Source organism: Anolis sagrei, chromosome 3 (genome assembly GCF_037176765.1).
Source record: "Anolis sagrei isolate rAnoSag1 chromosome 3, rAnoSag1.mat, whole genome shotgun sequence".
Taxonomy (NCBI): domain Eukaryota; kingdom Metazoa; phylum Chordata; class Lepidosauria; order Squamata; family Dactyloidae; genus Anolis; species Anolis sagrei.
In genome coordinates, this window is record NC_090023.1 from 40,077,012 (window position 1) to 40,093,571 (window position 16,560).

The 16,560-nt window shown below is 38.9% G+C and overlaps 1 protein-coding gene across 7 annotated transcripts in view; it reads left to right on the top strand.

Annotated features, from left to right (window-relative positions):
- ZBTB20 (zinc finger and BTB domain containing 20) overlaps nucleotides 1-16,560 on the top strand; it is a 607,051-nt gene that overhangs the window by 501,683 nt on the left and 88,808 nt on the right. For 6 of the 7 annotated variants that reach the window (XM_060770782.2, XM_060770779.2, XM_060770783.2 and 3 more), the window contains one exon: nucleotides 12,816-12,937. The gene's annotated coding sequence lies outside the window, so the exon portion shown is untranslated. Of the gene's footprint in view, nucleotides 1-2,830; nucleotides 3,112-12,815; nucleotides 12,938-16,560 lie in introns of those variants that run through there. The other variant, XM_060770786.2, reaches the window with a different exon arrangement.

Here is a 16,560-nt window from a genome sequence, read left to right on the forward strand (position 1 = left end):
CAATTCTTCCTCTGTGCATGAGCAGGGCATTGCGGACAAGCGTTCAGGTGCAGAGTTGTTTGTTCCACAGTCGCACAAGGTGAAGGATTCTTCTAAGCAGTGCCATTTTGCCAGGTTGTCTTTTGATCTGTTCACTCCACTTCTGAGTCTGTTCAAGGACTTCCAAGTTACCCATTCATGGTTTGGCCCTTGAGGCAGACCCTCATGGGGATCCATTCAATTGGATATTTTAGGTGAGACACTCTCTATCAAACACAAAGGCAGGCAAAGGCAAACCCCCTCTGAACAAATCTTACTAAGAAAACCCTATGATAGATTCTCCTTAAGTCAGGAAATGACTTTACTGCACATCACTATGAACAAGTTGCAAATCTTTATATGTAACAGAGAAGTGTTGTGGTCCAGTTCAGAAGGCTTATATAAGAACTCGTCTAGACATTAGCTTATTCTTACTGCACATTAAAATGCTCTGATGTACATCAAGTATTCAATTCCTATGTGGGTAATTAATGTAAAAACAACTAATATGCATTTATAAAAAATGGAAATATGTATCAAGTTAGTGAAGGGAGGGGATCAGGTCTATGGTGGGTAAGAGGGTCTTTTATCTTTTTCTCTTTCCATGGTTCAAATGAAAATTGAACCCACTTTCCCTGAGTCTGAGAGCCCTTCCACACAGCCGTATATCCAAGGATATCAAGGCAGGAAATCCCACATTATCTGAGTATGGATTCAGATAACCAAGTTCAAAGGAGATATTGTGGGATTTTCTGCCTTGATATTTTGGGGAATAGGGCTGTGTGGAAGGGCCCTGATACACCGAGGCCCCTTCCACACAGCTGACTAAAATCCCACATGTTCTGCTTTGAACTGAAATATATAGCAGTGTGGACTCCGCACCCACAGACCTCTGTGGCCCTATTGTTTGAGGCTTCCCTCTTTTTTTCTAACTGCCTGACGACCCTTCCACCCAACCCTATATCGCAGAATATCAAGTCAGAAAATCCCACATTATCTGAGTGTGGATTCAGATAATCCAGTTCAAAGCAGGTATTGTGGGATATTCTGCCTTGATATTCTGGGATATAGGGCCCACAGACCTATAGCCCAGAATATCAAGGCAGAATAACCCACAATATCAGCTTTGAATTGAGTTATCTAAGGCCCCTTTCACACAGCCTAATAAAATCCCACATCATCTCTTTTCATCTGGAATATATGCCAGTGTGGATTGAGATAACCCTTTTCAAAGCAGATATTGTGGGATTTTCTACTTTGATATGGTGGGTTATATGCTGCGTGGAAGGTCCCCACAAGTTTCCCCTGAATTTGCTAGTGACACCAACATGAGATACTGGTCTTCCTACATTTCCTTTCATCCATAGAGACTAGTGGTGATCATCATAACTTGAAGCATCTTTTGCTTCTAAAGTTTCACTCTGATCAGTCACTGTGGGAAGGGAGACACTCAACTAGATGGACCTGTGGTCTGATTAAGGGTCCTTTCACATAGCCCTATATCCCAGAATATCAAGGCAGAAAATTCCACATTATCTGGACTCGGATAACCTGATTCAAAGCAGATATTGTGGGATTTTCTGTCTTGATATTCTGGGATATAGGACTGTATGGAGGGGCCCTCAGATAACCCAGTTGAAAGCAGATATTGTGGGATTTTCTGGCTTGATATTCTGGGATATAGGGCTGTGTGGAAGGGCCCTGGATTATCTGAGGGCCCTTCCACACAGCCCTATATCCCAGAATATCAAGCCAGAAAATCCTACAATATCTGCATTCAACTGGGTTATCTGAGTCCACTCTCAGATAATGTGGGATTTGGTGCCTTGATATTCTGAGATATAGGGCTGTGTGGAAGGGCCCTCGGTCGGACCCTTGTGTTGTAGACCTGAAAGCATTGCTTTTAGCTCTGCCAAAGTGCCTTCAATTCATTTGTTTCCCCCCTGCGAAAGATGACGGACCCATTATATATTGGTGGCAGCTGTCTGCCTCACAGCTTGTTCAGATCCGACAATATTGAACCCTTTGAATGAAGTTGTTGTAGGTCTCCAAAAAGGGTCCCTGCCTTGTAGTCCTCCTACCAGACTTATGGATTGAGGCGCCTTGCCTTTATCCATCCTTGCATCTCAATCTGAAGGTGGATTTGGGGGGGGGGGGGACCTAGAGCTGTTTAGAAAACAGCTTATTGTCTGATTCTATTTGTACTTTTTGTTTTGTTTTGTGGCAAGTTTTTACATAGTTACCTTTTGAGGATTTCCAGTCTAGCTTATCAGAATCCACCAACAGCCTTTCTCTGTATGTGTGTCTTTCTTTCTTTCTTTTTTTTTTTAATATTCTCGTTTCCCTTTTGGTTCAGCCGAGCCCACTGACAGATCATTCAAATTCAATTGTTTTATGTCTAAGCCGAGCAGCTAATTAAAGTAGGGATGATTAACCTGACTGGCAGTGTCGCTCTCTCTCTCTCTTTCTCTCTCTCCCTTGCTTTCTCTCTCACTCCCTCCTGTTCCAATCAGTCTTCCTCTCTCTCTTACACACATACATCTCTCTCTCTCTCTCTCTCTCTTTCTCACTCTGTCTTTTGCTCCACTGTTGTGTGTGTGCATGTGTGTGTGTGTTTTCTCCTTCTTCTCTTCCCTCCTCTCTCCTAAACGTGGTCTGCTTGCTGATGGCAGAATGGCACTCGGAGATTTGTGCATTGTGTCTGGTTTCCTACGGGCAGGCTGACCCAGTGCCTCTGGGGACTTATCAATAGACCACTCAGAAGAGACAGAGACAGGAGAAAAGGAGGAGGAGGAGGAGGAGGAGGGGAGGGGGGAAGCAGAAAGAGAGAAAGAGAGAATCAATATCAAGAATAGAAGGAGCTCCGAAGCCATTTTTTGTTATTTTTTAATTTTGCACACAATTTTTTAAAAAAGTGTACCAGGACTTGGGAAGAGGGTGACAAAGAAGGGGTTTTGTTTTTTTTGGTTTTGTTTTGTTTTCCTCCAAAGAGGCAGAAAAGGAGGAGGTTCTAATAAATTTGGAAGGAGACAGTTCCCTGTCTTGGGGGAGAGGAGGAAAAAAGAAGTCCTGGCTGATTAGCATTCACACCAGGTATGAGATGTTCGCTACTACTATTACTACTACTCTGTCGCAACCCAGAGGGAAAGGCGCCTTCCCTTCTTTTCTTTCCTTCCTTCCTTCCTTCTTTCTTTCTTTCTTTCTTCTTTTTGAAAGGAGATGGAGCGAGCGTGTATTTGGGTGTTTGTTGTGGCTTGGAGGGAGGGAGGGAAGGAAGGAAAGGAAGGAGGGAGGGAGGGAAAGAAGGAGGGAGGGAAGAGCTCTGGGCAATTGGTGTGAGCAGGAAGAATGGAAAGCAGGGCAGCAGAAAAGGAGGGAGAGGAAGAGTCTGGAGGAGGAAGAGGAGAAGGAGGAGGAGGAGGCTCTCCTCGGGCACCCCGAGGGGTTACCCAAGTTCATGGCTGAGCAGGTGGATTGAGGCGGGGAGTTACTTAACGCTTGACCGCCAGTTTTGAAAGAAGAAGAAGAAGAAGAAGGAAGGAAAGAAAGAAAGAAGGAAGGAAGGAACAGATCCTGCTTCCTCTGCCTCTTGAAGGAAGCCCTTCTCCCCTTTCCCCTCCTGCTCCCCTCTCTTCTTCCCCTCTCTGTCTCCCCCTTTCTCTCTCCCTCTCTCTCTCTCTCTCTCTCTTTTTCTCCCCTCTTTTCCTCACCAGACAGCGGGAGGGTTCCTGGCTCCTCGCCAGCCCCAAAGCCTCTAAGTGTTTTGCACTTGTTTCAGGGAGATTTTTCCCCCCTTAATATTCCCCTCCTCTCCTTTTTTTTTCTTCTTCTCCCCTCTCCAGCTTTTTTTTTCACTAGAGAACAAAGAGTTCTTTTACAAAAGAGGAGAGTGCAAAGCTTAACGCCTGAGAGAGGTTTCTCTCTCTGTCCCCCCTCTTTCTTGAACCTCCTCTTGCTTTTGAAGAGGGAACTGGGCACAGTGGGCATCAACTCCCCCCCCCCCATTTTTGTTTATTGGGTATTTACAAAGTGTATGTATATGTATGTGTATATATATTCATTCCCCTTGGGTATTTTCTGTTTACAATCTGTAGGTCTTGAGTTGCCAAGTTTTATTTTGGTTTGGTGACCATTAAAACAAAAAGTTAAGTTCTAGTGATGTTTCTCCCTATCCCTCCTATTTTTCTCTAAATCAGGCATGAGCAAACTTCAGCCCTCCAGGTGTTTTGGACTTCAACTCCCACAATTCCTAACAGCCAGTAGGCTGTTAGGAATTGTGGGAGTTGAAGTCCAAAACACCCAGAGGCTGTTAGGAATTGTGGGAGTTGAAGTCCAAAACACCTGGAGGACCAAAGTATGCCCATGCCTGCTCTAAATATAGTAGAAGAGGCAAGAGGAGGATTGCCAGTATAGGCTGAAGAAGGAAAACGAGGCTGAAGCAGACTTCCACTTTCTTGCCCTTTGCACCCTAGTCCATCATTAGTTAGAAAGTGGAATAAATACTTCCAAGGACACCGTTATTCGGAGGCCTTACGTTAATGATGCATGGTTTGCTTGTCCATTCAAGAGGCGTGACGCCGTGTGTCTGTGTGGTGGTGTTTTGTTTTTGTTTTGGTCTGTCTTCTTCCTGCGCTCCGTACCTGTCGCTTGTGCAGTCTGTGAAGCCATAGATCACGTTCATAGTCTAGATTTCTTTTCATGTGTCTGCATCTTAGCAGATGCATTACTCTGTACATCGGAGCCTCTGGGTAAATATAGCATTGCTTGTCTATTATTGTTAATATTGTGAGATGACAAAAGTGGATAGTTGGATAGCTTTTGAGTAAGATATATAGAATTGTAGTATCAGGCACCTGCAGTTCTTGTTGCTATTTAATAGATCAAGAGTATGTAGGCTTGAACATCTACAAACTCAGAGAAGGGGTGCTTTCACTTGAAGTCATTACCATGATTTTCTTTTTTATATAAAACATTACCTATGTGTAAATGCATTCCCCATTACTTTTGTATTATATTCAGTTTTGCATATATGCAAAATATGTGCTCTTAGATTGGGGATGATTATAATAGTGTTTTGGGGACACAATGGGTGATTATCATAACCAGTCTTATTTTGCTTGTTCATTCTCCCCTCTCCTGAAAGAGGTGATCCATTAAAGTCACATATGTGCTGCATATATTTATATAACACAGATCTTGGCACTGCCACATGCTTACTAGATGTTATTTCAGAAGGAATGTGCTGTGTTTACTCAGGAGGTACAAAGACAAGTTTGTCCTAGAGTTAACTGCTCTAATTCTGGAGTAACTTAATTGCAGCAACTAAAGTGAAACCTGCTTCAGAATAGATCTTTACTCTCAAAAACTCCATGGTTGGACATGAAATGTTTACATTAAACATATAAGACATGGAAATACTGGATGCATCCTATTCTTACTTGAAAGAAAGTAGAATTTGAATTATTTTTGCCAATGTCTAAAGAGAAATGAACATGTTCTACACATATCAGCCAAATGTTTTGCATTGTTGTTATTTAGTTTCTTTTGTATTTAAAGATCCTAATACAATCAAAGAAGTAATAATAACCCCCCCCCCCCCCATCATTGTTATTTCCATAGGAGAAAAACAGCAACTTGTCTGTACCTCCGGCATCTCTTTGCTTAAGAGATCCTTTTCCTTTTTGTTTCTGCTCTGTGACATTGTATGTGTCCGTTTTGTGTCTGTAATCCCAGAGGTGGCAACAGGAGGGAGGGGAAGTCGGTGCCAAAACCTACACAAGTCCTTTCATTCTCAACTAAGAGGCATCTTCCACTACCTATCTTTCCATCCAGAAGTACGGTGAAAGATGATAGTTATTTTTCTGAGATTCTTCATGGACCTGAGCTAAGGCTAAAGCATTCACGATAGAAAATAGAAAAATGGGGAGGAGGGGGAGAAAACAGGGAAAGAAAAGCTCTTTGAGCAGGAGCACACTGGCTCTTTCTTCCTCCAGGCAATCCGCTCCAGCTTCTGGCTACGTGTCCTGCACTATCAGATATCATATGACTCTTTCCTTGGACTCCTGTTAGCAGAATCGGCCTGTTAGAACTCTGTTTGTTTTCTTTGCTTTTCATTTCCTTCTCCTCTGTTCCCATGTCTCTTTCTCTGATCTTTTTTCCCCTTCTGCTTTTTGTTCATAGGCTGCATATAAGGACAGTCATTAATTAATTCCATAGCCTTTTAAAAGTTAGTTCCTAAAATAACATTTCATATAAGATACTTTTATTCTCCCTCACCACCGCCACTGCTGTTTCTTTTGCATGTATGTACATATACATATGCATTACTTTTTGATATTGCTCCATTTACTTCTCATAGTAATCTGATAGATAGCAATTACTTTTCCAAAGTAGGCATCCCTGATATTTTGTCGTGCTTAATTTAAATTTGTATTAGCATTTACCACTGTGTAAACTTTATTATAAGAAAATATTTTGAAGCTTTCAGTTTCTGTCCTATGTGCTGTAATGTCTACAATCACATGAATTGTGCTAGAAGTTCAGGAGTATCTATTAGGAAGGTGTTTCTGAGCTCACCAAGAGAGACCTATGTGATTCAAGTTAAACTTATAATAGTAAATGTCAATTGAAACCCTTAACAATATATAAATATCTGCTTAGAGAAGAGAGATGACAGTCTTTAATATTCTCAGTTGCAATTTTATCATTGCATTATTGATCATTACAACAGTAATGGATACAAACAACTTTTTCCTATTCTTTCTTGCCATACCAGCAAAAGTTGTCTAATCACTTTCCCAAAAGTTAACTTGACCAGTATGAGTTTTGATGATGGACTTGCTGAATTCGCTCACTTGACTTAGATACGTGGTCTCTGGGGAACCATGGCTTAAAAAAAAACTCAGGAGTTCAGAATTCTCTTTTTGAAAACACTTTTGTTTTTATTTATTATATTCTGTGTCTATTTACATGTGATATAGCAAAACCGGTTTATCATTCAAATATAATTTGGACTCAAAGTGACCAGGGCTGGAGTTTAAGTTGCGTCCTGTGTAACAGAAACCTCTCATATCTTAGCTTTTGATATGTTGTACTTACCTCTTCCAGGTTGGTCTCGAAATTTCCATTCAATTCCTTCAAGCCTTACCACATTTCTTCACTTTGTTTATCATGGTTGATTTGCTTTACATTCTCTGTAGTTCTCACTTTGTGTGGCTTTTTATATATTCTGCACCAAGATCTGATGTATGTAATGTTTCTGTTGTATAGTGTTTTTGATTTAAATATTTTTCTGTCTATACAAAATTTTGAGGCCTGATGACCACCTTCTTTGGGCAAATAATTGTTGAAGTGTTTCTGGATTTGACTAGGATAGATAATGGGAATAGTCTAACTAACATGAATAAAACTTACAACATTATATGCCACTGTACCTCAAAAACCCCTATTTCAAATCTCACTGTAGCTTCAAATTCTTTAAGTAAACTTACGCAGTGCACTTCCCAGTCTCAGCCTTGGGACTGTTCAATAGCACTGGCCTACCTTGCAGTGCTGTTGCAAGGACAATATAAATGAAGCACCTTACGCTTAAGATGTGGTACAGAAATACTGAATATTTGTACTTTTGCTGATTGTGTCTAATTGAGTCACTGTGTTACTATAGTTTTACTATTATAATACTTATTTCTGTTATAATGAAGCAACATATTTTCTCTTAAAATCACATAGTTCTGACAGTTTTATAAAAATGTTTCCCACATTGCCCCCCTCTGCATATAAACACAACTGGAAAAACACTAACTGCTGAAAACATTTTAAAGGCTTTTTGCACTCTAGCTTCATTTTAAATATTTCACATCTGCATGTAAGAACTGAGAAACTAGTTTTAATCTGTTTCAGGAAAAATGGTTTGGCAATGGGTGTTACAAACATTTGAATACCTAATATGCATAATACGTTGTGTTGTCCATTTGTTTTCATATATCAAAGTAATGAATAGTTGTTGCTGTTCAATGTACGGATGTGTGTGTCTGTGAGGCTTTACTGCCAGGGAGAAAATCCTGATCAGGTGGTTTCCTGGACTCTTAGAAGTTTGGCCATGACACCTGTTTGAAAGTGATAGTTTACCCATTTGATGCTAACACTCTGAGAAAATTTAAGATGGTACATTCAGATGTGTACCGTTTTCCCATTCCTACAGGCAAATAATAATGTTGTTGATATGCCAGTCAATATAAGAATGAGGGAAAAGTGCAAAGCTGTTTTTATCATATAAGAAGAAAATCTGTTCCATCTTAATAGCTTTCAACCAGGCGACCTTTTCCTCAACAAACCATGTTCTGATAACAGTCACTTTTTTAACAGTGCAGTATAGGAAGAACATTCTAAGACAGTACATTGAACGCTATGCAATGTGGATCAAGTGATCTAAAGTTTTCTTGCTTTCGGGCACATCATTCAAGTTTAAGAAGGTTGTACTAGAAGGGCTTGCAGTTGGTGGGTCAAAGAGGCCAGAAGTAACTTACCTTTCAAAGTTGTTTATATGTAACTTTTGCAAAGTCTATGTTAGGCGATTCTTGTTTCCATTTTTTTCTTTTGACATATACACATAGCAGAGCCTTATCATTATTTAGATGAACATTTGGCAAGAACAAAACCAGCTTGTATAACATGTACTTACTAGTTAGGCAATCCCTAGTTGTCCGAGTATGGTGGCCCTCCAAGTGTAGTGTCTTGGTGGTGGATACATAGGTGACTGTGGAGCTCTATTCTTAACCCATATATTCTTCCACAATGAGGACATGGGTTTCCAGGTGGAGGGTGGTCCTTGTCAGGTTTGACTTGAAGCACCTTACTCTTGTGACATTTCTCCCATTCGCCCTCCATTTGTTCCTCTTCAAATTCCACAGCACTGCTGGTCGCAGCTGACTCCAGTTATCTGTGACCATGTGTAACATTGGTGTGATACAGTATTGTTTAAAAGCCCTAACACAGGTATGGGCAAACTTTGGCCATCCAGGTGTTTTGGACTTCAACTTCTACAGTTTGGCTGTTAGGAATTGTGGGAGTTGAAGTCCAAAACACCTGGAGGGCTGAAGTTTGCACATACCTGCCCTAACAGAATAAGTACTGAGAGGAGAAGCAAGTTTTCCTATAGCATAGTCTGCCCTGTGTTTTTAGATTTCAAAGACTTAAATTTCTTGCTGAAAGAGAATCTATGTGCATGGAATATCCTTTCATTTCAACATAACTCACTTCTTGCACTCAAAACTATTCACAGCAACCTTTGATGTTTTTGATTAGTTTTGCCACACTTGTCTGCCTGTTGTTGTTATGTAATAGAAATCCTTCCTAAGATTTAGGACTTTTTTTTACTGATTGAGTTGGATAACCTATGTTTACTTACCTGGAGTAAATTTCACATAACTCAGTGGAGCTTTCTTTTGTATAGGATTGCTGTGTCAAAATGGCAATTGTGATAAGTGCATTTCAGGGAACACTGGTTAAGTTACAATTTCAAATATGAATTCCTTTCTTCACTCCATTGTTATATAATAGAAATTAAAGTCAAATAAGAGTAGATGAGCTTTTATATTTATCATCTTTTTTTTCTTTTTTTAAAATCTTGGCATTAAAGTAAAATGTTATTTGCTTTGTAATATTGTATATACCGTTATCTTTTTAGACAGAGTATCTACTTCCCTGTAATACTTGCATATCTTGACATTCCATGTCTTCAATTCTTTTAGGGATTCCCAAACTTAAGACCAGTAAAAATTCAGGTCTAAGTCTTACAGTTTTATCTTGTCCCTGCGTTGCTTATCTCTCAAGTGGTTTTTCTTTACCTTTTCCCTTTGCCGGTGAGGATCTCAATTTGGATAACACAGTGGAAATACATTGCATAAGAGAATTCACTTGCTGTCCTCAATGAAATCAGAGCTGTGAGCTGAATTGGGTCCTTCCATTAAGAATTCTCTTGGCATTCCTCAAAGACTTGTTTTATGCTCAGGCGGCCTTTTAAAGTTCTGACCGTATTAAGAGTAGAAAAAGGAGCTAGTCTGTTAACGCAGTCTTTTCATTACTCTAGATAATAAAATTTTTCTGTGACCCATTAATCTCTACTGTGTATCCCAGAAAGCCTCCAGATCTAGCGTGAGAAACAATTTCTGTTTCTCTCCTACAGAAATAAGTTCTGTAATTATTTTTCTGGCCAGAGAATCAGGAAATACCAAAGAAAATTATGTCTGTTTAGAAAGTTGCCAAAGCCTTTGCCTGTGAGGAGATCAGCTGTTAGTTTCTTTTTAAAAAGAAAATCCTCTGCTTTTTGAGTCCCGAACATTGCCGAGTTCCTACAAAAATCCTGAGAATCACATAAAACTGGAGGTGACGAAATGGGACAGGTCTGCTGTAGTTTATGCTCCTGCTTATATGGATATCTGTCAGATTGCTTTCCACTTGCTAGGGTTAACAGTATAATACCCAGGAATGTGTGCTGTTAAAAAATTCATTGTGCCTATATCCTGCTTTTTAGAGCAGACAACGTGAAAGCTACATGTTTAAAGTAGTGAAACCTGTACTTCGGGTGGACACAGGATGGAAGGAAAGCTGTGCTTAACCTTTTTTTCCCAACCAGAGATTATTTTTCTTCACAGCATCCTCTCTTCAATGCCCCATGTCCTGGGAACGTTTAGGTTTCCAAATGCTTTTAAGCTCTTGGAAAGACACTGAAGTTTTGATACATGTAATAGCTTGCTTCTGAGATAGGACTTCAAGTGTAGGGATCAAAGCCACTATTAATTCTGAAAATGTTCAGTGTCCAGTGTCACTAGACCATTATCAAAGCCTAAACATTTCATGAGATTCAGAATACACTAATTCTTTGAAAACATGTGTCGTTTAAGGTGTACAGTATAAACTCTATACCTCGTTCTCAAGAGATCATAGATTGTTCCTTAACTCTGCAACTACTAAGCATGCTCCATCTCTATAGTACTTGCCTGGAATCTATAAGGAGTTACTCTGACTTGAAACCATTTTTCACACTACCTTATAGCAAAATTGATTTTTCTACTTTAAGTGCACCCTTGCTGGAAAGCAGCAGTCAATTCTAGATCCTTTAAAATGTGGCTAGAGTATATAAGGTGACATATTTACATACATAAAATTATTTGTATTTACATATATTTTTCAAGCTATATCAAAGATGTTCTTAAAACAATGTGTGAAATTCTGAAGTGTTATTTCAGTAGGGTGGACCATAATTGTATCTACTTTATATAGTAAATATATTATAATTTATAGCTTTAAATCTCAGAATCTTTTAAATATATATATAAATGCAATTTTAAAACATACAGTGAAGATGAAATGTTAGCCTCTGAGCTCTCATTCTGCAGGCAAGTAACATACCTCCTTTTTGCCCAGACCTTTGAATGTTAACTGTTGCAGAAGGTCTTTTAATTGGGGGAGGGGGGTATTGTTTTTCCATTTGTACTTTTATCAATTCTAATATTTTGTAACAGCTTTTCAAAAAAACTTTTAAGTTAATGTTTTTAATATTATCATTTTAAACTTTTAAAAACTTTGGTACTATTTGTTGTTTGGATTGTATTTTGTTTTAATTCAAATTGTTAGCCATTTTGGGGACTATATTGGGAGAAAGAGCATTTTAGGTAAATAAATAAATACAATTTACTTTTATTTCAATACATTATTGCTTACAATAGAATTGGATACAAAACTTTTCCCACCTATATTTGGGCACAGTTAAAATGCTGTTGCTTTCTATTTGGCTATATTTCAGTGATATGTACAGGCAATTTAGGGAAAGACAAATACAGGCAATTCTTGAGTTGCAAACATCCGATTTACATTTGACTCCTAGTTAAAAATAAGGGCGAGACAACAGAAAGGAAGAAGAAGCCTACTCCAAGGAAGGGAAAGTCATTTCTCCAAGAGTTAGCATGAGAATAGGTGTCTCCTCTGAAAGTTTATCACCAATCCTTGTTTCCATGACAACCCAAAATTCTCAAAATCCATTTGTCACAGGGACAGAAAGTGAGGTGAAGTCTTCTGAATAGGGGCACAATCAGCAAGATAAACATTGCAGGGGTGTTAACCATTCAATATGCTATCCAAAAGTAAAAAGTAAATGGCTGGAGTTACACGTAAAAAATATGCCTGTTTCAATTTACAGACAAATTCAATTTAAGAAAAAACCTACAGAATGTGGGGACTGCCTGTACACAATTTACTGGGGGGAAATGTGTTTGTGTCCCCAAGGGCTTCAACAATTAAATACAAAATTTCCTCATACAGATACTATCTACAAATTTTAAAAAATGGCTAAAAGAAAGTAAAACTGGTAGGAAGCCATTTGTCCTACACATGAATTGAACTTTAATTCCCAGAACTCTCAGCCAGCATAGCTCATGGTAGGGATTATTATGAACTCTACCCCCAAATAAATGGAGTTCCAGAGGTTCCCCTGCATGGAAAACAATTATGCAAAAATATTAGATTATATGATAACTTCTGTATGCATCCATGGAGATACAGGCTGTCATTTTTGTGTTTTGTGTTATCTGTATGCTGAAAACATTCAATTCTATTTTTCCTTCCACCAAAACCCAAAACTGGGGATGGGTGGGTGAGCAAGCAGGGGGCAGGGTGGCAAGTGGGGAGCAGATGACAGCATGGTACCAGGAGAGAGGGCACTGCGTGCCATAGTTCACCACCACTGATATAGAAGGCTACATGTAAACAGTTGATTGAACGAATTGTGTTTTTTTTAACAGACAAATATCTTCATACAACTCCATTGAAAGTCCATGTTGACCAAGTCTGCATAAGAGCCAGCAAGCAAATCCCACATCCTGAGCAACTGCTCTAGTCGGAAGGCCACAGTGCTTCATCAAATGTAAGTTAGTTTTAATATGTCCATTATTTTACCTGTAAGTCATATTAAATTCCTTTTGTGGGGGGGGGGGGTGTATTTATTTAGCCAAAATAAAATTATTGTAGCACATAGAAAACATTGACCTTACGTATGATTTTGTATTAGATGAAGGAACTCGTCACATAGGGTACACATTAAGGAGACCAACATGTTTAACAACCTGAGCCCCACTTCACGTATGATAAAATTTCTATAAAGAGCAACACAACTCATTTCTTACACATATACCTGGAATGCTTGTGTTATACAGGGAAGCCACAGTTGGCTTCATAGAGCAAATATAATTGCAGGACACAATGAGAAGTACATACATGGGCAGTCATCATGGGGGACATTCTTAATTCAGCTAGTTAATAGCTGACAGATTTCCCCCCTGTCCTAACAGAGATTAGTACTCTAGTTCAGAGCGGCCAAGGCCATATACAAACACTGAGACCAGTTTTCAAATAAGACAAGACATAATTTTCACTTCTACCTACATTTGCAGAATGTTAGCTCTATTTAGTCTGCATGTTTCTGTGTGAACATTGGGAGAATCTGAGTACTGTACTAACTTGTTTAACTTTGTCATCAGCCATGTGAGGTGGGAAGAATGCAGCTCTTTGCTGTCCCCAGAAGAATTGCCTTTTTAGAAAGAAACGGTGTAAACCCTTTTAAAATATATTTGAAATATCTCATATGTCATTTTTCCTTCCAATGCTAAAGTGTTCACCTCCCTTTTCCGAAAAGAAACAAAAATGCTTTTATTCTGATGACAGTCACTACATCCTGACATATAAGTATACAGTTGTGGAATTACTTTTCAGCAGCAATGTAGAAAATCAGAGTATGTGCTACATTGCACACTTATTTTTCATACTGCTAATGGGAAAGAAGCATTCCTTCCATTGTGCCCCACAAAATCTGGAGAAGCCTCATAGACTCATAGATGTCACTACATTTTAGTTAGTTTTTTTTCATTATCAAAATTAATACCTGATCAAAATCTAACTTCCTGTAAATTGAGTCATAGAATCATAGAGTTGGAGGAGAACTCATGGGCCATCCAGTCCAGCCCCCTTCCAAGAAGCAAGAAAATTATATTCAGTCTACAGGACATTTCTTTCTTCTTCTGCATAGCAGGTCTTCAAGTATTTGTAGAGCACATAAAGTCCATTCACAGTGGCTCTCCTCCACTCGAAACATAGTTCCTACAGTCATTCTTCATAATATCTTCCAGTTATTATCTTAATTGTCCTCCCCTTTTCATTCCAGTCTTGAAGTATTTTACTGAGAACTGGGTAGAGTACTCTCTAGGGCAGTGGTTCTCAACCTGGTGTCCCCAGATGTTTTTGGCCTACAACTCCCAGAAATCCCAGCCAGTTTACCAGCTGTTAGGATTTCTGGGAGTTGAAGGCTAAAAATATCTGGGGACCCCAGGTTGAGAACCACTGCTCTAGGGAATACCTCCAGATTTGGTAGTTGATGTTCCTAAACACTGCCAATCATTGATCATCTGCTGTAAGAAAAAAGGGAGGGAGGGTGCCCATTCTTCAAAAAGAAATCTAGTGTTTCTTTGTATGTATTGGGGTTTTTCGTTGTTATTGTATTTTGTTGTTATTGTTTTGTTGTTGTTGTAAGCCACCCTGAGTCCCTTTTGGGAGAGGGGGTGGGATACAAATTATTATTATTATTATTATTATTATTATTATATTTCTCACTATATTTTTCCATAGAGGACAACACTTTATAATTATAGTCATTACACTTAGCTGTTCCCCTCCATCCCACATTGTTCAGAAGGTTCCCACTAATATTCTAGGGAGTTTTGAGACAGAGGAAAATGAATTCAAGTTCTTTCTTGAATTTCCTTAAGTTAACTTACTTTAAATTCAAAATAATTGGCATTTTGATTTTTAATTTGTGTGAGTGTGACATAAATAAGTTGATTTTGCCTGTTTGGCTTTTGAGCGTATCTTAACAGGTTGTGAACATCAGTTCTTTAGCAGAGGGATGGCAGAAAGGGATAAAGAAGGCAGGGGTAGTCATAATCAATTACATTTTCATGCAGCTGTTATAATAACAAGATAGGCTGATCATTATGAAATTATAATTCAAGGGTAATATATTGTGTGGTAAATCAACACAATATAATTTGATAACTCATTCATTCAAGATGTGGTCTTTTCTATGAAGATTTAAGCTTGGTTTTATACCGAAACCATCAGTGGAACAGTAATTGCATTTTGTTCAGCTCAGACAAGCCTTGAGTTCATTCTGCAAAATGAGAATAACCGTGGAAATGTATACTATCAGGTCTTATTGGGGTTTATTTAAAAATTTGGTTGAGTGACTTCCAGGGAATTTTATTACCTGTGGAAATCATCTTGTTTTCCAGGGGATTAAGAGACCCCATGTCTACAGGAGTTTTTGTTGGTGTAGAAACAGAGTATTCCACAATATCCACCATTCAGGAACTACAAAACACGTGTTCAGATGAGGCAACAAATTGGTTTTGAATAGCTTACAGACCTGTTTTTCTACGAAAAAAATGTAATAAACATAATTTCTGTGTCTTGAAAATATTACCACTATTATTTCCAACTGTAACAAAACATAGTTGTTTTGAACCTCAAAACAAGAAAAAAAAGCAAACACACATAAACCCTGAAGGGTATCAGGTGTTTTTATATGTTTGTGAGAAGGTCTGGTGTTCATGATATTGTGGGTTAATTTTCAACTTCAGTAACAAAATAAGGGAAATGTCACCCAGTAAACGGCTACTCCTTGTGCCAGCCAGCCTATGGACCAGAACAGGTCATTTGGATTAGGGGGGTTTGGGCTAGGTGGAGGCTATTCATGAATTATTTCTATAACTCAGCAACAGTGTTTAATACTTTTTATATTGCTGTAAAATACTTGGCTCACAAATCTAATTCTTTGGGGAATCCATGATAAAATATGACTCTGGGGTATTACTGTATCCTCTCTAGTGGAATGAGGATAATAGTTGCATGCTGTTTAAACCACGTGTATCAATGAGGAATGCATTTTGAAAAAACACCCAACATTATCAACCAGAGTTTAAAATGGTGGTAAGAGTGCCTGAGACAACAGTTTGCTTCCACAGTATAAAGTTTAAGTTGTGTTGTGCCAGGCCAATGTGTTCACTTGGGTTGTAATGTTTTAGCACATCATTACAGCCCCAGTGGCACAATGGGTTAAACCCTTGTGCCAACGGGACTGAAGACCCAACAGGTCAGACGTTCGAATCTGGGGAGAGCACGGATGAGCTCCCTCTGTCAGCTCCAGCTCCCCATGTGGGAACATGAGAGAAGCCTCCCACAAGGATGGTAAAACATTAAAACATTCTGGCGTCCTCTGGCAATGTCCTTGCAGACAGCCAATTCTCTCACGTCAGAAGCGACTTGCAGTTTCTCAAATTGCTCCTGACATGAAAAAAAATTACATCATATAGGTGACACATTTTAAAGAATTATGGCTGTACAAACATGCAGGTACCGGATGGGAATAATGCAGTGCCTCAGTTGTTGTTAAAGTGAAATTCCTAACATTTTTTTTTTAATTATAAGCCATACAGACTA